This window comes from Bufo bufo, chromosome 1 (genome assembly GCF_905171765.1).
Source record: "Bufo bufo chromosome 1, aBufBuf1.1, whole genome shotgun sequence".
In the NCBI taxonomy this organism is placed as follows: Eukaryota; Metazoa; Chordata; class Amphibia; order Anura; family Bufonidae; genus Bufo; species Bufo bufo.
The window spans coordinates 266,260,891-266,287,975 of record NC_053389.1 but is presented as its reverse complement, the minus strand read 5'-3'; the positions used below and the strand labels follow the sequence as shown (position 1 = coordinate 266,287,975).

The window sequence follows — 27,085 nt, the reverse complement described above, 5'->3', positions numbered from 1 at the left end:
TTTTATCTATCTATCTGGTTATGCAGGGTTCACATCTACATTGGTAGATCCGTAATAACGGATCCGTTATAATGTTATAAACATTTGCTGCATTTTTATACGGATCCGTCTAACTGATCCGTCAAAACGTAAACTCAATTTGTCTTATTTTAAACGGATCCATTTGATGGATCCGTCCTAATGGAGGAACAAAGTGTTATTTACACTTCCGTTTTGATCTTGTTTTAACTGATCCTATTGAGCATGCGTCAAAAGAAAAATGGATCCGTTAAACTGAATAAATGACGGATGCCATTGGAGGTATCCATCATGCCATTTACTTTAATGTAAGACAAAAAGGAACCGTCACTTTCCATTTTATTCCATCTTTTTATGTCGGAGAACAAAAGGTGCAAGCAGCATTTTTTTGTCCTGCAAAAAAGACGTTGTTGAACGGAAAGGATGCAAACTGAGGCATCCTGATATACATTGTGTCCTGTTCTTTTGAATAAGCATAATACTGGAAACATTTTTTTTTCCCGTTTTTCTATCCCTGAGACGAAACAGAAGAACGGAAATTCAAACGCAGATGTGAACCCCCCTAAACTAACTCTTTGAATGTATTTCAATGGCTTATATCACAAGATGGCACAAGATAACACTGTGACATGTGTTATCAGAGTAAATTTTAGCTCAGATATATCTGTATCATCTTGTCCAAGACTCAAGTTATAGCTCTTTTCTTGCCCTTGTTTCTATGCCTTATGCTAAAGTTCTGTTTATTCAGATTAGCTGCTATAAATGATCACAAGTCTGCCAAAAGTCCAGGAGTCAATTAATGGACAACTGATCAGTGGGAAAAAGAAGATTGTGGAACACATTATGTAAACCTTGTGGACTGTATGTTCCTCCTCTATATACCGTCTGTAGTAGAACCTATTGTGAGGCTCATTATCAGCAAGCATCACATCAATCAATAAAAGTTTCCTAAAACAATATTTTAAGATTGCATGTGATGTGCCACTAGAGTAGTATCATATGCTTAGTCTATATGGTGACGTCCATGGGCACTGTGCAGAAAACAAGCAGAACTTCTCACATTTCACACTATCAATGTTTTCCAGTCCTCAAGCTTTCTAATAAAACTAACTATATTTTGAGCAGCATCAAATTTCCAAATAGAAAGACACCAATAAACCATTGAGACACCACATAAACATTATGATCAATTTTTTTTACCATTCACTATAGAGCCAAGTACTTAGATGCTACTTGGTCATAAGGTTGCTCTTCATAGTCAAAAGAGAATACTAAAGTAGTCTAAAAGAAGGGCAAAATGTACAATAGAATTTTTTTTTAGAAACAGACCCTTTTTTAATCACAAATGAGCCTAAATCTGTACAGTCCTGGTTACTCTTTATAAATGCTGTTGCATTTTTCTGTAGGGAAATGTCCTTTCAGACAATTAGACACCAAAACCTTAGTGCAATTTTTACCTTTGTACCCTCTATAGCTAAATCTCTGTATACTACCCCATTAATTCTTGTAATATTCTATTCAAACCATTCATTTTAGCTATTAAACTGCCCATAGAACTAGTCACCCAGACTTTCAAAGACTGCAAATGCCACTTGAACCAGATATTTTTTGTAGCGGAATATATTTGCCTTTACTCCCTTTTAAAGAGGTTTTCCTATGTTTATGTCAGGAATTTACCTAGTCACTATCCTGCAATGCCTTCCTCTCCACCCAGCAGCTGTCACTCCAGTCATTGGGGCTGCACTGGGGGATATCAGAAGCTGATACGTTTCCAGAAGTTTGCCATTGCCATCAGCCTAGCTCTGACTGATCTGCCTATGAGAGAGAGTAGGCAGAGCCAATCGGGGCTCTAGCTCAGCATCCAATCTGATGGCTGGGTGGAGGATTTAAACCAGGCAGTGATTCTGTGATTTAATTGTATCCTGGTTCTATAGCGTGCGATATACTATTCTTCTATATTGACCCTCCCAGCAAACTGACTGCTGACTTGTTTCTGGATTAACCCTGAGTCTGCTGTTCCTGCTTATATTAATTCTACTGGTAAACTGACTTTGGCTTGTCTCTTGGTTAACCCCTTGTTTTCTGCATGGACTTTGTCTGTCTTTCCTGGTTTTGACTCTGCTTGCTGACTTCTCTCTGTACTTCTCTGGTCATTCTGGTAGATCTACCACTAGTGTGCCTGCACCAGATATCTGCTACCCACTCCACAGACATAACCTGGATCCCTAGAAGCATAGTACATTCGGTCTTGCAGCAGGCTCTGGTCAATCACCTGTGGATAACCTCAGCTTCCTACCACCTAGAGTGGTTATATAAGACTGGTAGCAGTTTTGGGGTTTACTGGCCGTGAACCAGACATTGACTTGGGAACTCCCTAACAGATTAGTGTAGAAAATAAAAATCAAACTTCATAGAGTACATCATTTCTTACAAACAAAGCTAGATCCAGTCCTGTACTGATTCAGAGCTCTTAGCATTCATTTCTCCAATTGCTTTGATAGATTTATTTCAGCTGGCAGCTCAGGGTATGAGTCCGTTCTCGGGGTCATATTCTTTCTGCTGCAGCTCTATTCCTATCACAGCTGGGGAGGGGGGGGCATTGGTTCTTTGGGGGGGGGGGTGTAATTGCTGCTGCTCTATTCCTTTAACTGGTAAAGCTTCTAACTTAAGATACAATTGGTGGCAGTTGAAGAATGCAATTTGTGCCCATCTCAGTGATGCCACTAAAGTGGACAGAGAAATAAGGAAAAGAGCAAACAGACAGCTTAATTATATGCAATTGCAAAAGTATTCAGATTCAGGTGTTGGTTTAGAAAATGTAAAAAAAATTTAATGGGACAACCCTTTTAACTTCTGGTCTTACCAAGTGTGGTCTGCCTATCCAAGCAACAGTAATCCACCTTGAACCTTTACCATACGTGTCATTTTTCTTTAACTGTTTGTAACCACTAGCAATGAGAGCTCAATGCATACAAATGTATACAGGAGCCTGGTATAATAAAGCAGAGCTCCAACCATCTAAAGATTTATGTTGCATGTTATATTAATATTATTATTATTATTATTATTACTCCTGGTAAGGGAAAATTATCATGATTGCATGGGAAACAAGTTATTAGTCTAGCTTTAATCAGCACTGGTCTTCAGTAATTATATTCAGAAACTAGGAAGATTAGGCAGAACTGCGATGCTTTTAAAGAGTTTTTGGAACTGTTGTAGTGAATAAAATGTGGGAGAACAAATACATGTAAATATAATAGATCTATCTAGTAATAGCTATGCGCTCACTGCAACCTTCTTTCCATTCAACACAATGAAATATATACTAAACCTTCCCCTAGGAAATGTCCAGACTGGAAAAACCTGGAGTTGACGTCAAGAAGCCTCAGAATTCCCTAGCAATTAAAAAGCATTTGCTTGAAATCATGTTATGGGTATATGTCTCGTCAGCAGAGTATATGCATCCGTGTTACCAAATACAAGGGTAACCACCACACAGCTCTAAAGGCAGGCGACTGACAGAATAAGAGTGTCACAGCTAAGACAATAACCCGTCAGAGGGAAGATATCCTAAAGTGATATAATTACAAGTAACACTGTCACAGAGTACCACCTAGGCATAAAACGTAGCCTTTATTATGCTAATTAAAACAACCCCACAAAAAACATATGTTGAACAAAACAAATAGTAATGAATACGATAGGGACACAATGGTCATCAATCCTCCACGATAAAGGAAGGGGCAGTCCCATAGGCAGGGTGATAATAGTCGATTGGGGATCTTTCCCTAATACTCACCCTATACCATATGTCCCTGCCTAAAGAACGGAATGGCCGCCCCGATAGGGGCGATCCCGTATTCAGGAACCTCCTATAAGCCCTAGGATGGCCCTGAAAACAGGTATACAGGCAAAACAGGTATACAGGCAAACATCGTGATCATATGTACTTGAACCTACTGTTATCGGCCGAACACCACCGGCAGTGAGTAGATCCTCATCAGTCCAGATAATCGTGGATCTCGCTACAGTGCGGATTGTTTGTGTAGCTGTGCCGCCCCCTTCTTTACTTATGTGAGATTTATCCTTTAGGTCCCTTGATTCCAACGCGTTTCGCCCAGTATGATAAATTGGGCTCATCAAGGGACACTAAAAAAGTGTCCCAATCGGCATCAAACAGATACAGATAGAATAATAGATGTTTGTTGTCTCAGTGGTAACAATATACCATAATACCAATAGTCAACAATTTATTCAGCCGCAGACAGTCATTAAAGTAGAAATATAAGCCATAGGTTTAGTTTGTCTAGTGAACCCAAAGCTCCCCTTATGTCAACACATGATGTACAGAGTGTTACATAAATGTAGTGCATATTACATGTTGCACTGGTGATTACATAGATAATACTTGGGTGTCCAGATATATACACCCAGATTGGTCACATGGGGTCGCCAGTGAGTGAGATTACTGCACTGTTGGCATAAACGGGCCGCTTATCCAGTGATCTGTATAAAACTTCAGGTGAATATATATGGAGTGTTTTGTTCAATATATGTTTTTTGTGGGGTTGTTTTAATTAGCATAATAAAGTCTACATTTTATACAGTCCTGATCAAAAGTTTAAGACCACTTGAAAAATGGCAAAAAATCATATTTTACATTGTTGGATCTTAACAAGGTTCCAAGTAGAGCTTCAACATGCAACAAGAAGAAATAAGAGTGAGACAAAACATTTTTTGAGCATTCAATTAATTGAAAATAACGATTAAACTGAAACAGGCTGTTTTTCAGCTGATCAAAAGTTTAGGACCACATGCCTTTAAAAGGCCAAATCTGTGCAAAGATGTGGATTCATTGTCATTTTCTGTCAGGTAGTCACACGTTGTGATGGCAAAGGCAAAAAAACTCTCCCTTTTTGAACGTGGTCGGGTTGTTGAACTGCATAAGCAGGGTCTCTCACAGCGCGCCATCGCTGCTGAGGTGGGACGCAGTAAGACAGTCATTTGGAATTTCTTAAATGATCCTGAGGGTTATGGAACAAAAAAGTCAAGTGGAAGACCCAAAAAATTTCATCAGCACTGAGCCAGAGGATCCAATTGGCTGTCCGTCAAGACACTGGACGATCCTTGACCCAAATTAAGGCCCTTACTGGTGCTGACTGCAGCCCCATAACCATTAAACGGCATCTGAGACTGAAGGGCTTCAAAAACAAAAAACGTCTTCAAAGACCTTGTCTCCTTGAACGCCACAGAACTGCTTGTTTGGACTTTGCAAGAGAGCACCAAACATGGGACATTCAAAGGTGGAAGAAAGTTTTATTCTCTGATGAGAAAAAATTTAACCTTGATGGTCCTAAGGCCCCTTTCACACGGGCGAGTATTCCGCACGGATGCGATGCGTGAGTTGAACGCATTGCACCCGCACTGAATACCGACCCATTCATTTCTATGGGGCTGTTCACATGAGCGGTGATTTTCACGCATCACTTGTGCGTTGCGTGAAAATCGCAGCATGCTCTATATTCTGCGTTTTTCACGCAACGCAGGCCCCACAGAAGTGAATGGGGTTGCGTGAAAATCACAAGCATCCGCAAGCAAGTGCGGATGCGGTGCGATTTTCACGCACGGTTGCTAGGAGACGATCGGGATGGAGACCCGATCATTATTATTATTATTTTCCCTTATAAGATAGTTATAAGGGAAAATAATAGCATTCTGAATACAGAATGCATAGTAAACTAGCGCTGGAGGGGTTCAAAATTTTTTTTTTAAATTTAACTCACCTTAGTCCACTTGATAGCGCAGCCGACATCTCCTTCTGTATTCTTTCTTTAGGACCTGGGTAAAGGACCTTTGATGACGTCACTCCGGTCATCACATGGCACGTCACATGATCTTTTACCATGGTGATGGATCATGTGATGACCGGAGTGACGTCATCAAAGGTCCTTTACCCAGGTCCTAAAGAAAGAATACAGAAGGAGATGCCGGCTGCACTATCAAGTGGACTAAGGTGAGTTAAATTATAGTTGTTTTTTTTTTTAACCCCTCCAGCGCTATTTTACTTTGCATTCTGTATTCAGAATGCTATTATTTTCCCTTATAACCATGTTTAAGGGAAAATAATACAATCTACAGAACACCGATCCCAAGCCCGAACTTCTGTGAAGAAGTTCGGGTTTGGGTACCAAACATGCGTGATTTTTCTCACGCGAGTGCAAAACGCATTACAGCGTTTTGCACTCACGCGGAAAAATCGCGGGTGTTCCCGCAACGCACCCGCACATTTTCCCGCAACGCCCGTGTGAAAGAAGCCTAATGGTTTCCAATGTTACTGGCATGACAAGTAGATCACACCTGAGATGTTTTCTACGCGCCACAGTGGAGGGGGCGCCATAATGGTCTGGGGTGCTTTTTCCTTCAGTGGAACAATGGAGCTTCAGGAAGTGCAGGGGCGCCAAACGGCCGCTGGCTATGTCCAGATGTTGCAGAGAGCATTTCTCATGACTGAGGGCCCTCGTCTGTGTGGTAACGACTGGGTTTTTCAACAGGACAACACTACAGTACACAATGCCCGCAGGACAAGGGACTTTTCCAGGAGAATAACATCACTCTTTTGGCCCATCCTGCGTGTTCCCCTGATCTAAATCCAATTGAGAACCTTTGGGGATGGATGGCAAGGGAAGTTTACAAAAATGGACAACAGTTCCAGACAGTAGATGGCCTTCGTGCGGCCGTCTTCACCACTTGGAGAAATGTTCCCACTCATGGAAACGCTTGCATCAAGCATGCTGAAACAAATTTTTGAAGTGATAAACAATAATTGTGGAGCTACTCATTACTAAGTTCATGTTTGGAAGTTGGAGTTTTGGGGGGGTTTCGTTTTTTTTTGGAGGTGTGGTCCTAAACTTTTGATCAGCTGAAAAACAGCCTGTTTCAGTTTATTCGTTCTTTTCATTAAATTGAATGCTCAAAAAATGTTTTGTCTCACTCCCATTTTTTCTTGTTGCATGTCGAAGCTCTACTTGGAACCTTGTTAAGATCCAGCCATGCTAAATATGATTTTTTGCCATTTTTCAAGTGGTCTTAAACTTTTGATCAGTCCTGTACTTAAGTGGTACTCTGTGACAGTGTTACTGACTGAATAAGATTAAACCAAAGATGCCATGCCTATAATGACTCTGCAAGGAAGAGGTTAAAAATGTATTAGTTACTAATAGTGCTGAACGAACCCGAACTGCAAAGCTTGGGTCCGTACTGAACTTTGCGAGTTCGGGTACCCAGATACGGACCCGAACCTTGCTGCAAAAGTTCGGGTTCAAGTTCGGTGTTCAGCATTTAATAAAGCTTGTCGAAAGGTTGCAGGGCAGCCAATCAACAAGCTTTTAAGCTATGGGCACTTTGAAGCCATCACATCCATGCCTAGTAATGGCATGGCTGTGATTGGCCAGTGCATCATGTGACCCAGACTCTATATAAGCTGGATCACGTGTAGCACCGCCCATGAGCTCTGATTAGTACAGGGACAGGAAGCAGACTACTGAAGTAAGGGAGAGTGTTAGGAATTTCATCTGGCTATTTATTCTGTGGGTGACCTATAGTGATTTTTTTTGTGGGTTCAATCTACCATCTTTGCACCCCTGACTCAGAAATATAATAATTAATCTGGCTGTTAATTCTGTGCTCTAGCTTCGATGGCGCATACGTGCGGAGAATGTGGCGCCTATTTGGGTTGCTGGCATTTCCCCGTCTGGACACAAAGCGATAGTCCGCGCGATTTTAAATGCACCTATGGCCGCTATGTTATGCACTAACGTGAGAAGCAGTCTTGCACGTCATTCTGATGTTTTGTGATATGCGCCGGGGGTGTAATTATATGTTGCGCATACTCGGTGACGTCTCCCCATGCGGCCGATGATATCGGTACTACCCAGGTGATTTCAATTATTGATTTAGAAGGGTATATATAGACATGTCCCTCACTTCCCCTGATGAAGCCATCTGGCGAATTGCTTTGGGTAGATGAGGGACACTGGGATGGGTGTATTTATGTACTTTTGAGGCATGTATTGATAAGCGACATTTGGTATTTCTGTGTACTTTTTTTTCTCCTCTGCTATTTGGTGTAACACATTATTTATATTGTGTTCACATTATATATACTCTTTAGTGGTGCAGCCTCCAATAATGTTTTGTACTTTTATACATTTGGCAAGCTACTAGCATTTGCACGGTTTTGCAGTGGAGATTTGTTTTCTGTTTATGAAGCACTTAGCACTTTAATAGTATAGATTGCATACTAGTATTTGAATGGAGGTTTTCTTGAATGTCGCTCCTCCAGTTACAGTGTGGTCATAAACCTCATCCCAGTAGTTCCTCTCCTATTTGTTTCTTTCCCACCCGTAGTGTGGACTCCTTTTGTATGTTTTCTGGGTATGGTCTCGAAAAAGATTTAATGGATTATTAATATGGCTGTTGTGGCTTTTTCAATAACCTGGGAATACATAAAATATATTCTTGTAGGTTTTGTATAATTTGTTTCTGGCTCATATTGGTCGTTTTATAGGTTGATTCATTATACTGTGTTTTTCACAGGCTTTTGACTAGAGATGGATTTCCGTAAGAAGGATGCGTCCTGGACAAACCAGGCACACAATGTTTTTAATATGGAGTCCTCCTTTTCCAGTGGGAACAATCAGAAAGGATCTTTGAAAAGAACACTGAAAATTATCTTACATAAGCGCACCAAGGTATGGTGGAATACAATAACCTTACAAAATTATGTACTTAAAGGGGTTATCCCATCTTAGACAATCGGGGCATATCGCTAGGATATGCTACCATTGTCCGATAGGTGCGGGTCCAACCTCTGGGACCTGCACCTACAAGGAGAACGGAGCCGAGGAGAGTCGTGGCTGGAGGACCCCGGGTTTCCCGGGGTCCGTCCACCACCAGGCACAGCTCCCAAACTCTCCCATTGAAGTGAATGGGAGCGCACCGCGCATGGTCGGCCACCGCTCCCATTCATTTCTATGGGGCCGACGGAAATAGCCGAGCCAGCGCTCGGCTATTTTTGGCGGCTCCATAGAAATGAATGGAGGGCGGCTGCGCATGCGCAGTGCGCCCCCCTCAACTTTTTCTGCTTCGTTCTCCTTGTAGGTGCGGGTCACAGAGGTGGGACCCGCACCTATCAGACAATGGGGGCATATCCTACCGATATGCCCCTATTGTTTAGGATGGGATAACCCCTTTAAGGACCTAATCCAGAGGGGGTTAAGGATTTAAGTATTTCCGTCTTTTCCTATGAATGACGAGGAGTCCCTACTTCAATGGAAGAAAGCATGTGACTTATGCTCCAAGAACTTTCTGGAGACGATTATTGCCCATAATGGATGTACACTGAATGAGATTGAACGGGAGATCGAGAAAATTCTGAGCGATCTACAGGTAGTATGCTCCAGATAAGAATTGATAAGAATGGAGAAAGATATGGATGACTGGTCCCAGGAGTGGGGAGACAAGGTATCGATTATTAAAACCTGTAAATTTCAACGGGATATAGCAGATAAGGAAAATAACAGGATGTATAGATGGAGATATAAGGCAAAAAGAGGGAGAGAAAGATCCGCATCCACTACCTCAATATCTTCTACGAGTACAAGCAGATCTAGTGAAAATATAACGGGCAGATACCCCATTCGGAAGGGCAAATGGCCTTTCCATCCTGATACACAGACTCAAAGGAAGAAGAAATGTGACCCAGGAAATGGAGAGGGAGGGCCTTAAAACTTAAAGGTAATTAATTTATCTGATTTAGTACTAACTGAAAGTCAAATTTAAATTTTGAGCCTTGCTCTAAGTTTCTGTCCTAGCAATAATTTGGTTTCTTTCACTATAGTATTGGATATGCACCTCTTTGGGAGAAAATTGTTTTTTAAAAAGGTTTTTGATAAAGAAAAAGAAGAATTTGACAGCCTTGGTTCCACACAAGAACGAGTGGCGGTCGAAACACTACAAGCACTTTTGAATGAACAACATCTACCATCAAATAGTGAGTACCCATATTCCCTACTTCGAAAAAGTTCCCTTAATTATCACAACATCCTGAGATAGATCTGTTTATTACAGTGGTGCCCAACTATTTTTCGTCTGAGGGCCGCACTAGACTTGGTATAAATTTTGCGGGCCGGAACCAGGTAGCTTTGCAAGAAAGAAATGCAAACACTGTGAGGGGGCACGTGTGAGCATTACTACTGTGAAGAGGGCACATATCTGGCATAACTACTGTGAGGGGGCACATATCTGGGTATAACTACTGTGAGGAGAGCATATATCAGGGTATAACTACTGTGAGCTGTGAGGAGGGTACATATTAGGACATAACTACTGTGAGGGGGCACGAGTGAGCATTACTACTGTGAAGAGGGCACATATCTGGCATAACTACTGTGAGGGGGCACATATCTGGGCATAACTACTGTGAGGGGGCACATATCAGGGCATAACTACTGTGAGGAGGGCACATATCAGGGCATAACTACTGTGAGGAGGGCACATATCAGGGCATAACTACTGTGAAGAGGGCACATATCTGGGCATAACTACTGTGAGGGGGCATGTGTGAGCATTACATCTGTGAAGAGGGCACATATCTTGGCATTATTACTGTGAGGGGGCACATATCTGGGCATAACTACTGTGAGGGGGCACATATCTGGGCATAACTACTGTGAGGGGGCATGTGTGAGCATTACATCTGTGAAGAGGGCACATATCTTGGCATTATTACTGTGAGGGGGCACATATCTGGGCATAACTACTGTGAGGGGGCATGTGTGAGCATTAAGTCTGTGAAGAAGGCATGTGTGAGCATTACATCTGTGAAGAGGGCACATATCTTGGCATTATTACTGTGAGGGGGCACATATCTGGGCATAACTACTGTGAGGGGGCATGTGTGAGCATTACATCTGTGAAGAGGGCACATATCTTGGCATTATTACTGTGAGGGGGCACATATCTGGGCATAACTACTGTGAGGGGGCATGTGTGAGCATTAAGTCTGTGAAGAGGGCATGTGTGAGCATTACATCTGTGAAGAGGGCACATATCTTGGCATTATTACTGTGAGGGGGCACATATCTGGGCATAACTACTGTGAGGGGGCATGTGTGAGCATTACATCTGTGAAGAGGGCACATATCTTGGCATTATTACTGTGAGGGGGCACATATTTGGGCATAACTACTGTGAGGGGGCATGTGTGAGCATTAAGTCTGTGAAGAGGGCATGTGTGAGCATTACATCTGTGAAGAGGGCACATATCTTGGCATTATTACTGTGAGGGGGCACATATCTGGGCATAACTACTGTGAGGAGGCACATATCTGGGCATAACTACTGTGAGGGGGCATGTGTGAGCATTACATCTGTGAAGAGGACACATATCTTGGCATTATTACTGTGAGGGGGCACATATCTGGGCATAACTACTGTGAGGGGGCATGTGTGAGCATTAAGTCTGTGAAGAGGGCACATATCTTGGCATTATTACTGTGAGGGGGCATGTGATGTATACATGTGTGTAATGTATGTAGTGCAGTATGTGATGATCACACACTGCACTACATACATTACACACATGTATACATCACATACTGCGCTGTCATCTTCTTCTGCAGGTCTACCTTGATGTCTGGTCTTTAGGCTTCAGTCAGATCCTCCACCGCCATGCTTGCGCCGTGTGCCCGACACCACCAGGAGCTGGCCCCTCCTCCTTTCATCTCCCGCCGGCTTCTTCTACAGCAGGGCGCTCTATTGCTCCAGTGCCCGCCCAATCTTACCAATCAGGGGCGTAGCTAGAAATGACTGGGCCCCATAGCAAAAAAAATTATGGGTACCCCCCTCCAGGATCTCCCACCCCCACATACCTATAGGACCTCCCACCCCATCCAGAGCTCTCACCCAAACACCCCTCCAGGACCTCCCACCCCAACATCCCCTTCAGTGTCGTCCACAGATCCCCCCCTTCAGTGTCCTCCACAGATCCCCCCTCAGTGTCCTCCACAGATCCCCCCTCAGTGTCCTCCAGAGATCCCCCCCCTCAGTGTCCTCCACAGATCCCCCCTTCAGTGTCCTCCACAGATCCCCCCTTCAGTGTCCTCCACAGACCCCCCCCCCTTCAATGTCCTCCACAGATCCCCCCTTCAGTGTCCTCCACAGATCCCCCCCTTCAGTGTCCTCCACAGATATCCCCCCCACTCAGAGCCGCTTCCTAGCTAAATTTATTCACTGCACTTGCCTTTGTGAAATTGAAGAGAAGCGCCGTAATCTCGCACAGGCGCACTGGCAGAGGCATCGAAGTGCGCATGCACCGTCTTTCTGGGCTCTGCCAGTGCGCCTGTGCGAGATTACGGCGCTTCTCTTCAATTTCACAGAGGCAAGTGCAGTGAATAAATTAACTAGGAGGTGGGGCTGGGCGGGGAGATTGCAGGCACAGGCAGCATCGCTTTGCTGCCTGTGCCGTTCGCAGCGCGCCCTGCGCTGATAAAGTCCGGTCACTGCGCGGGCCGCATGACACAGCTTCACGGGCCGCATTTGGCCCACAGACTGTAGGTTGGGCATCACTGATATAGACTATGGTGCTATCCCCATCTAGTGGTGGAATAAGTGTAGTGTACCTGACAGCCTGTTAACAGGGATTTTATTGCTAAGTCACAAAAATATGCAAATAACAGGAATATGACAAACTATGCAGTGCCCCGTACACGAGTGGGACGCTGCACATCTTCCATGTCCTTTTTTTTTTCTTTCAATTGATCCATTTTCACTTTGTAAACAAATCACTTTGTTTTGTTTCCATCCTATATGTGTAACGCCCTAGAGGTGCATTACTACTTCTGCACCCTGCTACTATCTCTAATGGGTTAGTGTCATGTCATTCTGTGTATTTATTTCCAGGTCCTGTACAATGAACATTCATAATCTTGTTATGCAACTGTTTACATGTAATATGCCTGGTTCACCAACAGGTGGCAGCAAACATGGCAGAGCTACAGGTACAGAGAAGGGAGCTTTTCCTTCCATTCTAACACCCCCTATATGGTGTGGTGGGCATGTCCCACTTGCTGCAGGGAGGGTGGAGTTCTAGTTAGAAGTCAGTTTAGCTTACGCCCTTCTAGGGGAAGGTCTAGCTTACCCCCTGCTAGGGGAAGGAAGCAAGAGCACCTCCCTTTTGGACGAGCCCTGTCTGGACCAGCTAGAGCACATTCAGCTCTGCTGGATGTGGAGGCCACAGCTGGAAGCCTCGGAAGCCAGGAGTAAAGTATCCTGGACAAATTAGAGTCCGACTACAGAGAGAAATTGCAGCACCCAGAGAAAGCTAAGTTTTACAGCTATCCTGTCAGCGCAGCAGAGCCAGAGAGCAACAGGTGTAGCAGAGAGGAGTTTGCCTGCCAAAGTTAATGCTAACGCCTGCTGGAACCAAGACAAAGCCTGAAAACTGTTTAGAAGAACGTTTATTGAAAGTAAAGCTGATATCAACTTCATCACAAGGTCTGGATTCAAATCCTTCAACTACTACCCTTTTTTCTGCTTTCAGAAGGCAACACCTGGGGTCTAGCATATCCAGGTAAGAGCAGCATGACACGTGCACAAAACATAAAGGGACATTTAGGCCACACTACCCCACTCTGGCATTTCTACACCTGGGTAGAATCTACCATATCACTAAAAGGAGCCCTGTGCCCTTGTTGCTACACTGCAACTGGTGTCACGACAAACATGTACTTTAAAGGACCCCTTGCTGTGCGCCCGACGACTGCATATGTAGCATTTCTTGTTGCTGTATCCAACCAAACTCATGAAGCACTTCTCCTTTCTCTGCCACAGCTTCAGCACCGCCCCTAACAACACCCAGCTAGTTTATAGCTCCTCCCGCTCAACTAGTTACAAAGACACTCCCCTATCACTGCCCCTAACAACACCCAGCTAGTTTAGAGCCCCTCCCCACAGCTGGTTACATAGACACTCCCCTATCACCGCCAGGGCCGATCCTAGGGTCACAGGCGCCTGGGTGCAGAAATATTTCTGGCGCCCCCACATGGGCGTGGTTATCTTACTAACTCCTCCCCTTTACAATGTAGTGGTAATAGAGTCTCAAGGGTCTATAAAAGCAGCTACACTATTTTTACAAAGCATTGAAGCTCTATTAACACTACTATCAACATAAGGTCATCTAGAGAAACCGTAGGTTTTTATTTATTTTTTCTTTCTCTTTAGGTGTTAAAACATAACTTTAATTAGATTGCTCTAACACCTAAATGGGAAAAATAAGAATTTTAAAAACCTGCTTTTTCTAGTCTAGATGACCTTATGTTAATAGTTAATAGTAGTGTTAATAGAGTCTCAAAGGTCTGTAAAAATAGTGTAGCTGCTTTTATAGACCATTGAGACTCTATTACCACTACCATAAACATAAAGTCATCTAGAGAAACAGCAGGTTTTTAAAATAATTTGGGGGATCTGTGGATGACACATTGTTATGGGAGATCTGTGGATAACACACACTGTTATGGGGGACATTATACAGGGGTAATATAACTGAGGGGTATCAGGTAAATTATACAGGGGGTAATATAACTAAGGGGTATCAGGGTACACTATACAGGGGTAATATAAGTTATATTACCCCTGTATAATAATGTCCCCTGATACCCCTTAGTTAGGCCCCAGAATTCAGAACACAGTGTTACCTGAAGTCTGGGGCCGGATGCGGCAGTGTGGGTCAAATTCTATATACCCCTTACCCTACCGAGAAACAGATATGTGCATGGGTAATATTATTACAGGAGAATGCCGCACCATACCTGTTACATCCAGTGACGTCTCCTGTGATGTAGACTTTCCTCGACGTCTTCATCCAGAGATAAGACCGCCATGACACCTTCTTTCAGCCGCTTCTCGTCTCTGCAGAGTTTCACAGATTATTTTTTAGGTTCCTCACTTTACTCTCATCCTCTCCTTCCTGGTGTCTCAACAACTCATCCTGCTGCCCCCCAATACTGTGCTAGAGCCAGACAGGTAGTCCCCCATTCCTCATAATATTATTCCCCCTGTATATTATAATGGCCCCCTCTTCATCATTAATGTAATGGCCCCCTCTTTATTATTAATATAATGGCCCCTCTTTAATAACAAAGAGGGGGTCATTACATTAATAATAAAGAGGGGGCCATTACATTAATAATAAAGAGGGGGCCATTACATTAATAATAAAGAGGGGGCCATTACATTAATAATAAAGAGGGGGCATTACATTAATAATAAAGAGGGGGCATTACATTAATAATAAAGAGGGGGCCATTATATTAATAATAAAGAGGGGGACATTATATTAATAATAAATAGGGGGCCATTATAATAATAATAATGTATTGGCCCCCTCTTTGTTATTAATATAATGGCCCCCTCTTTATTAATATAATGACCCCCTCTTTGTTATTAATGTAGTGACCCCCTCTTTATTAATATAATGGCCCCCTCTTTGTTATTAATGTAATGACCCCCTCTTTATTAATAATATAATGTCCCCCTCGTTGTTAATATAATAGCCCCCTCTTTATTATTAATATAATGGTAGTCTCTCCAGTCTCCACTCTTATTAATACTATGATGTCCACTGACTGAGTACTGTCAGTGGTCCTCCTCTCGTGCCCCCAGTGCCTCTGCAATAAGGGTAGAACGTAGGGTACATAAAAAAAAAATAATAATTAATACTTACCTCTCTCTCCTTCACAGCTTGTGGCATCCTGGTACAGGCGGTCATCATGCCTCACTCACTGTGCCTTCCCGCGCCGCGTCATCTCGCGAGATCCGACGCAGGAGGTCACAGTGAGGTACGTGACTAAGTCCTGCGTCGCACCTCAATTGAAGCCGCTCCCCCGGCCCCTCCTCCTCACTTCGCCTGCCCAGCTGCCCTGCACAGTGCGCGTCACACAGGGCCTCTCCTCTCGGCCTCCGCTCCGCCCCCTGTAAATCGTATCTTAGTTATTCAGCTGCGGCTGCGTTCTCCTGGCTTGAGGGGGCCCTGTGGGCCCCCCTGACTCAGGGGCCCGGTCGCAATTGCGACCGCTGCGACCCCTATAGCTACGCCACTGCGGGCATTATAAAATAAAATAAAAAAAAAGTCAAAAAAAAAAAAGTCCCGGCGGCTCGCTCGGCGCCTTTCGGGTGACAGCGCTGGGGTGCGGGGCACCCACTGCACCCCGTGTAGGATCGGCCCTGATCACCGCCCCTGACAATGTCCAGCTAGTTTATAGCTCCTCCCGCTCAACTAGTTACAAAGACACTCCCCTATCACTGCCCCTAACAACACCCAGCTAGTTTATAGCTCCTCCCACCCAGCTAGTAAATAACAAAGAGCTGCACAGACATGGTCATGTGACTACAGCTCAGAAAGAAAGATAGGAGCAATAAAGGTGAAAGAAATACATTACGACATTATAGCTACCTTCATACGTGATTATTTTAAGGGATTATTTTAAATGATGTTTATGTGGAAGCCATAAGCAAAATATTTGGTCCCATATGCTACCTGATCAACTAATGCAGTCACTTATAGAGAGAGGTGGCTGTACATGTGAGTGGACCTGAAATCTGTAAGCATTGCATAGTCAGTGACTCTTTAGACTTCAACAGGGACAGTGGCACACATGAGGGGTCAACTCGCTAACACTTCATAGGTGAATATAATAACCAACTAACCATTAGCAACAGTAGACACTGCAGACTTGCCTCTAAGGAAGGGAGACAGTTTACAGTGAGGGCTCCCATCCCCGAAATTCAGTCTCATAGGCCTCAGGCCTATGACGAGTCATGACCACATCATTTTGCCACCAGTGACATGGTGCAGGAAGGAATGGGCATGAAGAGACATGTGGCCTGCATTTCAGACAGTGGCAGAGGATTATGGGGGCACTATGTGGGGGAGCATTATATATACTACCACTACAGGGGGCATTACAATATTGGGGGGTGGGAACATTATACATGCTAGCACTACAGGGGGTGTTATACTAGAGGGGGCATTATATTATAGGAGGACTGTGGGGGCAAGGTGAGAGCATTATACATACTAGCACTATAGAGGTGCATTATACTACAGGGGCACTATGGGGGCATTATAATACTGGCCAGACCACTACAGGGGCATTTTAATACAGGGGGAATTATAATACCGGAGGCACTACAGGGGAGCATTATAACACAGGCTGGAGCATTACAGGGGGGTAATTATAATAAAGGCCGGGTCAATACAGGGGGAATTATAATGCAGTAGACATTATACATATGGAAACTAAAGGGGGCACATTATATGTATTGGCACTATAGGAGGCATTACGAAAAAAGGGTACACTACAGGGTATCATTATAACTTTAGGGGCACTGCATTGGGGGTTTACAAAAAATAGGGGCTACTACAGGAGGCATTATAATACTGAGGCTCCAAAGGGGTAATATTTGGGGTACTGTGGGGACATTATTATTTTTGAGCACGATATAAGCATTGGAGACGATAGCAGGCACAGTATTGGAGATAGCAGCAGCGTGACAATTTTGTCGCACCAGTCGAGGGAGGATAATGGAAAAATTAGAAACCTGAGATGTCTGTGTGCCAAACTCTGAAGTAATAAGACACAGTTGAAAGATGTCATCATTGTGGTCTGCTTTAATGGAGAAGATAAGAAAAAAGAATGTCTACATCAGAGAAGACCTCACTGAATGTAAGTGTTATTTGGTGCTGTATTCTCCTGTATGTGTGATAGCTCAGTATGTAATGTTTATCTTCATATGTCTTTAATAGACAAAAAAACAGGCCAAGCACTAATAAAACCTAAATCACGGGTGTATGGTACATTGTGCTTGAGCACTACCCACATCTTTTATGGTAATCAAGGTACCAGTTTAAAAACTGCAAACAACCTACAAAGAAGAAACAAGCCCAAACCAGTACCCATAAAATATAATAAAGCTTTATTGTGTATACAAATATCATTAAAAAAAAAGTTTTTATTAAAAAATCACATGGTGTAAGTACAGGTGGCAGAAAAAGCATCCTCCAGAGACCACATAATTTACAAATGGGGGTGAATATGGAAAGATGTGTATATTATAATGTATGGTCTGGACTACACCCACTGGGATAGTACCCTGTAAACAACATAGCTACAAATAGTGCCAGAAATAAATAGTAATAGTCGTGTCCAGACCAGAGTATAAAAAACTAATACCAATATTCAAACTCACCCATTTGCAATTGTGGTCAATGGTGGGCGCAACCACCATTTTTATCACTTTTTTATTGAGTTTTCCGCAGGAGGCAAAGCAACAAAAAAGAAGCGATTTGGCCAGTTTGTTTTTCTTTCACATTACAGCAATTACTGTATGGGATAAATACCTTTTATCTTTTATGATCACACATTTTTCAACATTTTATATGTAAAATCATTTTTGAACTCTTTTTGTTTCATTTTTTTTTTTTTTAAATAGAGTTGCTTTATTTTTAGTCCCACTAGGGGACATGAACATGCAATCATCAGATTACTTCTACTATAGACTGCAATAGGAAATTTACTTTGGGATGCCTGGAAGCCTTCAGAAGCTCCTGGTTTCCATAGCAACCTAACAGCTATCTCAGTCTCTTCGTGGGGGGGGGGTGGGGGTATAGTCACAAATGACCACAGCCTCTGAGAAGTTAAAGGTCTATGATCACAGTTTCCGCCAAACACAAACACTGTCAGCGGTTGTCTGCTTTGTAGCACAGCAGTCACCCGCCAGCTATGGTGTCCACTCAGCTCAAGAGTGGACACCATCCTTAAAGTCTCAGCAACAGCCAAACATGTTTGGCAATTGTTGGGAAAGGGTTAAATAAATGCAAGCAGAGATCTTGAAAACTATTGAGTATGAATAAGCTTTATTGGCTATAACTGTAGTATCTTTTTAGCATTTGGATCTTGTTCCTCAGAAGCAAAAAATACTGCACTTAGAATGGACTTAGACCCTTCTAAAACATTTAACGGCACAGTGAAAATTCCCACAATGACATGGGGATAGCGAGATAGAAATGCTGTCAACAGCTGCAAATTTATTCCTTATGTGCCATGAAAGTCCCCCACCCCCACCAGATGAAAAGTAACAACAACCTGCTATGTATATGTTGTATTCAGGAGACCAAAGTCATTATCACTCCTCATCATATGTTATTGTTTCCAGCTCAATATTAAAACAAGACATGTAATAATATGTTAAAAATGCAATTTCACTCTTGAGACTTCTGGAAATTAAAGGGGCTATTCACTTTTGGATAATTTTGTTTTAATAGAAGGGTTCCTTGAAGGCAAGGTGACCACAAGATCTGAGACAGCAAAGAGATGTAAACTGTACGGGAACCAGGCAGAAAGTGTTTAATTCCTCTTCAAAACCCCTGACAGGAGGAATAAAGTATTACACAGTTCAATCAGAAATCAATGGGCTGTCTGCAGTGGTCCCTCTAAGCCTTGGCATCTGCTGAATGGGGTCAGCTTGGGCAATGCTTAGTCAAAGGTGGGCGATATGAAAATGAAACATGAGATAATCGTCATATCGGTCAAACATCGAATCTAGCGTACTAAATAAGACTTTGGCCAAGGTTGAGCATAGCATTTATGGGGCCCCATATCTATATACACTCACCTAAAGAATTATTAGGAACACCATATTAATACGGTGTTGGACTCCCTTTTGCCTTCAGAAGTGCCTTAATTCTACGTGGCATTGATTCAACAAGGTGCTGATAGCATTCTTTAGAAATGTTGGCCCATATTGATAGGATAGCATCTTGCAGTTGATGGAGATTTGAGGGATGCACATACAGGGCACAAAGCTCCCATTCCACCCCATCCCAAAGATGCTCTATTGGGTTGAGATCTGGTGACTGTGGGGGCCATTTTAGTACAGTGAACTCATTGTCATGTTCAAGAAACCAATTTGAAATGATTCGAGCTTTGTGACATGGTGAATTATCCTGCTGGAAGTAGCCATCAGAGGATGGGTACATGTTCTCATTCTGTTTATGCCAAATTCGGACTCTACCATTTGAATGTCTCAACAAGAAATCGAGACTCATCAGACCAGGCAACATTTTTCCAGTCTTCAACAGTCCAATTTTGGTGAGCTCGTGCAAATTGTAGCCTCTTTTTCCTATTTGTAGTGGAGATGAGTGGTACCCAGTGGGGTCTTCTGTTGTTGTAGCCCATCCGCCTCAAGGTTGTGCGTGTTGTGGCTTCACAAATGCTTTGCTGCATACCTCGGTTGTAACGAGTGGTTATTTCAGTCAACGTTGCTCTTCTATCAGCTTGAATCAGTCGGCCCATTCTCCTCTGACCTCTAGCATCCACAAGGCATTTTTGCCCACAGGACTGCCGCATACTGGATGTTTTTCCCTTTTCACACCATTCTTTGTAAACCCTAGAAATGGTTGTGCGTGAAAATCCCAGTAACTGAGCAGATTGTGAAATACTCAGACCGGCCGTCTGGCACCAACAACCATTCCACGCTCAAAATTGCTTAAATCACCTTTCTTTCCCATTCTGACATTCAGTTTGGAGTTCAGGAGATTGTCTTGACCAGGACCACCCCCCTAAATGCATTGAAGCAACTGCCATGTGATTGGTTGACTAGATAATTGCATTAATGAGAAATAGAACAGGTGTTCCTAATAATTCTTTAGGTGAGTGTATATCATTTTATTCAGGAGATACCCAGGTTATACCAGCATGCTCCATATTACTATATAAAAGAAGGCGTATAACTTATACCAGCTGTACTTATATAATTTTTGACAGGAGATGCCCAGGTTATACCAGCATGCTCCATATCACTTTATACAAGAATATGTATAAATTATTCCAGCAGTACATATATAATTATATATTTATGCATGACTTTCTTTTCCATCCTGCAAAATAGAAACCATACGGATCCATTATTTTCCGTTATAAACATGTTATAACGGAAAATAATAACAGAATTCATAACATTGATGTGAACCCGCCCTAACCCCACCTAAAAAGTTGGTGGGGCAAAGCCCAACAGATTTACTATAATTTATGCCAGAAACTTGATAAATTATGGGCAAATTTTAGTAAAATTCAGAGCTAGCCTGTGCCTCTTAATAAATTTGGCACATCTTAGTCCAGCCTATTACTATGTCCGTAACGTGTTTTGCGGATCCACAGATCCGGGGATCCGCAAAACACGGACACGGCAATGTGCGTTCCGCATTTTGCGAACCGCACATCGCTGTCACTAATAGAATATGTCTATTCTTGTGCGGACAAGAATAGAACATGTTCTATTTTTTTCGGGAACGGAAATGTGGACCCGGGCCACACATCGTGCAGCCCCATAGAAATTAATGAGTCTGCAATTCCGTTCCGCAAAATGCGGAGCGAAATTGCGGATGTGCGAATGGGGCCTTATAGGGGTTGTCTTCTTTATTTATATTCATGACCTATCCTCAGGATAGGTCATCAATAGTGATGGACGAACATCGGCCGGGACAGTTCGCGAACGTGCGTTCGCAATCAAATGGTCGCGAACCGAGCGTTTGCGGCGGGCTCCATTGACTTTAATGGCAGGCGAACCTGAAAAACCTTCAGGTCATATTTTCAGCCACCAAATACTTACTAGAAGTGCACAAATAGTCCCACAACATGGACAGTGACATACCCGAGGGAGAACATTGGCAAAAATTCCCACAAAAAATATGTATTTTAATCGGGGGCCATTTTTATGTGTCTTAAAGGGAAATTCTCAAAAATGTGCCCTGCTGAAGCCTAGAAAATTATTATTTTAGGCCACAGGAGTACAGGCTCCAAAAATTAGGCATTCACCTGACAGAAAAGAACTTGTGATGATGTGGCTAGAGGTACATTAGGCGGTCACTGGATACAAATTTTACTGTAGGCCACTGGAGTACAGGCCTCAAAAATTAGGCATTAACCTGACATAAAAGAACTTGTGATTATGTGGCTGGAAGTACATTAGGCGGTCACTGGAAAACATTTTCACTGTAAGCCAGTACAGACCCCCAAAATTAGGCATTCACCTGACAGAAAAGAACTTGTGATGATGTGGCTGGAAGTACATTAGACGGTCACTGGATAAAAATTTTACTGTAGGCCAGTACAGGCCCCAAAAATTTATCATTTACCTGACAGAAAATAACTTGTGATTATGTGACTGGAGGTACATTAGGCGGTCACTAGCTAAAAATTTTACTGTAGGCCAGTACAGGCCCCAAAAATTTGGCATTCACCTGACAGAAAAGAACTTGTGATGATGTGGCTGGAGGTACATTAGGCGGTCACTGGATAAAAATTTTACTGTAGGCCACTGGAGTGCAGGCCCCAAAAATTAGGCATTCACCTGACAGAAAAGGCCTTTTATGCCGCTGTATATACATAAGACAAGGACCATTCTTTGTTCTGGGTGGTGGCGGATATGTGTGGGCTGACATGAGGAAATTCCATTACACGTGGTCGTCACAGGTGTTGAGATCCCTGCTTCATTCATTTTTAGACATCTGAGGTAGTCCACAATGTCGTGAGCTAGGCGAGTGTGCTTATCGGTCACGATCCCCCCTTCTGCGCTGAACGTCCTTTTGGACAGGACACTCAACGAGGGGCAAGCCAAGAGTTTAATGGCAAATTGTGCCAGCTCTGGCCACAGGTCAAGCCTGCACACCCAGTAGTCCATTGGTTTCTTGCTTCTCAGAGCGTCCACATCGGCCGTTAACCCTGAGGCTAGGCGTTCCCTGAGGCTGGATCCGGAGGGCGGCTGTCGATGGGTTGGCTGCAAGAATTATCTCATATCCAAAGTGACCAACAAATCTTCAAACCGCCCTCGTCTTGTAGGCGCGGTAGGATTGGTACCAGCACCTGTTTCGCTGTGGGTGGAAATTCCTCTGCCAGCGCCCGCAACAGCAGAATGCAGCATCCCTCGCAGCAATGCCTGGAAATGATGCATTCTGCCAGACTTCTGGGATGCTGGTAACAGGTCCGCCATTTTGTGTTTGTACCGGGGGTCTAAGTACGTTGCCACCTAGTACTGGTCCTTGCCCTTTATGCTTTTTATACGGAGGTTCCATCTTCAAGCACTAGAGCATGAAGGCCCCCATTTGCACTAAATTAGAAGAGGGGGAGCGCCCTGGCTCCTGCTCATCGCCCAGGAGAATGTCGTCCTCGGTCTCCTCCCCCCAACCACGGACAACACCAGGGATCCCCGAAAAGTTTAAAGTCCCCCTCAAAGCCTGCTCCTTTTTCTCCTCCTCCTCCCCCCAGCCACCATCCTCCTCTGACTCCTCTTCAGACTCCTGCTGACTTGTCTCAGATGGAGTAGCTAACCCTGGGAATTCATTCAGCATTGCGACTTGCTCATCTTCCAGCTCCTGCTCCTCGACGGCTTAATCAATGACATAACGCAATGCACGCTCCAGAAAAAAGGTGTAAGGTACGATGTCACTGATGGCGCCCTGGCTGCAACTGACCAGTTCGTGATCTCATCAAATGGCCGCAGAAGTCTGAGCAGCCACTGGCATGGTAAAAAGCTCTCCAGAACCTGTCCTGCTGCAGAGTTTGTACAGGTAGTCGTTAACGGCACGTTGCTGCTGGAGCAGCCTATCAAGCATATAGAAGGTGGAGTTCCAGCGCGTCGGGCTGTCACAAATCAGACGTCTGACGGGCAGGTGGTGTTGCCGCTGAACGTCAGCAAAGTGAGCCATGGCCGTGTAAGATCTTCTACATGTCCTGGAACCCGGGGTATTTGGCAACGAAACGCTGCACGACTAAGATCAGGACATGTGCCATGAACAGCATGTGTGTCATTTTGCCCTGTTTTAGTGCACTCATCAGTTTGGCACCATAGTCGCACATCACTTTACCAACTGTCAAATTGAGCGGGGTTAGCCACTGATCGACCTGTGACCGCAGAGCTGCAAGCAGTGCAGGACCGGTGTGGCTTTTGGCTTCTAGGCACAACAGCCGCAGCACAGCATTGCAACGTCTCACCTGGCACGTTGAATAGGTTCTGGGGAGCCTGGGGGGCGCAGCAGAAGAGGCAGTAGCAGTGGAAAAGGAGGAGTCATCCGAGGAGGAGACTGAGTATGGATGGAGGAGGAGAAGAAGAGGCAGGCCTGCATGCAATCAGTGGCGGTAACACCCAATCCACACGGGAGCCACGGGTTACATGCTTGACGGCCATCAGTATGTTCACCCAGTGGGCAGTAAAAGTTATGTACCTTCCCTGCCCGTGTTTGCTAGACCATGTGTCTGTGGTCAGATGTATTTTGGCACCGACACTGTGTGCCAGAGATATAGTCACTTTCCACTGAACGTGGCCATATAGCTCTGGGATGCCCTTCTGGGAGAAATATTTCCATCCGGGGACCTTCCATTGTGGTGTGCCAATGGCCACAAATTTTCTAAATGACTCCAAGTCCACCAGTTTATATTGCAATAGTTGGCGGGCTAGCAGTTGCGGCAAGCCAGCGGTCAGCCTTTGGGCAAGAGCGTTATCCGGCATCATCAACTTTTTACGCTCGAACATTTGGGCCATGGAAGCCTGCTTTCTGCCAGATGAACGTGACAACGGCATGGTGGAAGGTGGAGTGGAGGACAAATGGGAGGCGAGAGGAGAAGGAGAAGAAGCAGGAAGTGGAGCGCCGGGAGTGTGGCTTTGTGGGTTCTGCCGTCGTTGCTCCCACTGGGCTCGGTGATGGGAGGCCAGGTGCCTTCTTAAGGCGGTCATCCCTAGGTAAGTGTTGGGCTTACCGCGACTTGTGCATTGACAGCACAGGCTGCAGATGGCAACACGATTGTAAGCAGCTAACAGCACCGCCCTGCATCCTCAGAATCTCCTCCTTGCTCCCCGACATCAGAAAGCTAAACCGCCGTAATCTCGCGATGCGCGAGCTAGCGCGTGCGCAGTTCCTTCCCTAAGGCTGATGCCAGCACAGGGAAGGAACACTATGTCCACGTCGGGAATCACGGAGGAGATTCTGAGGATGCGGGGCAGTGCTGGGCTCATTCACGCTGGACTCTCAGGGACAGGACACATATCAGGTTAATTTGCATATGTATCAAATGGTTTTTTTAACACAATAAAAGCACACAGAGCTATGGGGACTGGGTATTGTGGATGTGCTAGCAGCCATCTAGCAACCTATGTCCTCAGCTCTATACACAAAATCCTGGTGACCAGTTCCCTTTAATCAATATTTTGTGTAAGCAGGTATATCGCCGGCCTCAATCAATATTTGGTGGTAACAGGTATATTGAACAACATAATCTGTATTTTGTCAAAGCAGGTATATCGCAGGCCTCAATCAATATTTGGTTGAAAAAGGTATATCAAACCCCTTAATCAGTATTTTGTGGAAGCAGGTATATCGTAGGCCTCAAACAATATTTGGTGGAAACAGGTATATCAAACCCCTTAATCAGTATTTTGTGAAAGCAGAAATAGCGCAGCCCTAAATCAGCATTTTGTGAAAACAAGTATATCAAACCCCTTAATCAGTATTTTGTGGAAGCAGGTATATCGAAGGCCTCAATCAATATTTGGTGGAAGCAGGTATATCAAACCCCTTAATCAGTATTTTGTGGAAGCAGGTATATCATAGGCCTCAATCAATATTTGGTGGAAACAGGTATATCAAACCCCTTAATCAATATTTTGTGGAAACAGGTATATCGCAGCCCTCAATCAATATTTGGTGGAAACAGGTATATTGAACCCCTTAATCAGTATTTTTTGGAAGCAGGTATATTGCAGCCCTTAAACAATATTTGGTGGAAAAAAATATATCAAACCCCTTAATCAGTATTTTGTGAAAGCAGATATATCGCAGACCTCAATCAATATTTTGTGGAAGCAGGTATATCAAACCCCTCAATCAGTATTTTGTGGAAGCAGGTATATCATAGGCCTCAATCAATATTTGGTAGAAACAGGTATATCAAACCCCTTAATCAGTATTTTGTGAAAGCAGGTATATCGTAGCCCTAATCATTAATTGGTGGAAGCAGGTATAACAAAACCCTTAATCAGTATTTTGTGGAAGCAGGTATCTCGCAGGCCTCAATCAATATTTGGTGGAAGCAGGTATATCAATCCCCTTAATCAGTAATTTGTGAAAGCAGGTATATAGCAGGCCTCAATCAATATTTGGTGTAAACAGGCAAATCAGACCCCTTAATCAGTATTTTGTGGAAGCAGGTATATCGCAGCCCTCAATAAGTATTTTGTGGAAGCAGGTATATCAAACCCCTTAATCAGTATTTTTTGGAAGCAGGTGTCACGGGTAAAGTTGCAGATAGCTGGAACTTATAAATAAACGACCGACTGGCTTGATCCCAAGCTAAGGAGCATATGGGTGAGCCCTATAAAACCCTAAGAGCTGTCCCTGAGTGCTATGCACATGCAAGGGTCTCAATGGTAGACGATTGCATGCCCACGTACCTAAGAGTGTGTGACACCTGAAAACCCTAGAATAGTGAGGGGACACGACCACCGTCTCCCTGCACTAAATACGGATGGAGTCAGGGTCACCTAGCATCAAGCCAGCAAGGAAACACAATAAAGGAAAAGACTTATCTGAGCAAACAGCAGCAGCAGCCTCCAGCAGTGAACACTTCATCCAGGAAGTAGTATAAACTGCAAAGTGAGGCAGTATGGGAGGGAATATAAAGGAAGACGATTAGTCTAAATAAGTGACACCTGGCAGAAGGAAAGGAGATGACAAAGTGAAACCAAAACCATGAACGTCATACAAGAGGTAGAGAAGAACGTCTGTCAGACCTTCTCACAGTACTGGCGGTGACAGTACCCCTCCCTCTACGGGTGGACTCCGGACAGTCAGAGCCCACCTTCTCAGGATGAGACCTATGGAAAGCCCTGATGAGACGAGTGGCCTTAATGTCTGCCACTGGGACCCACATCCTCTCCTCAGGACCATAACCCTCCCAAT

The 27,085-nt window shown here is 44.0% G+C and overlaps 1 protein-coding gene across 1 annotated transcript in view; it reads right to left on the bottom strand.

Moving 5' to 3' along the window:
* Nucleotides 1-27,085, bottom strand: part of ANO2 (anoctamin 2) — a 541,215-nt gene that overhangs the window by 356,591 nt on the left and 157,539 nt on the right. The gene's annotated exons all lie outside the window — the stretch shown is intronic.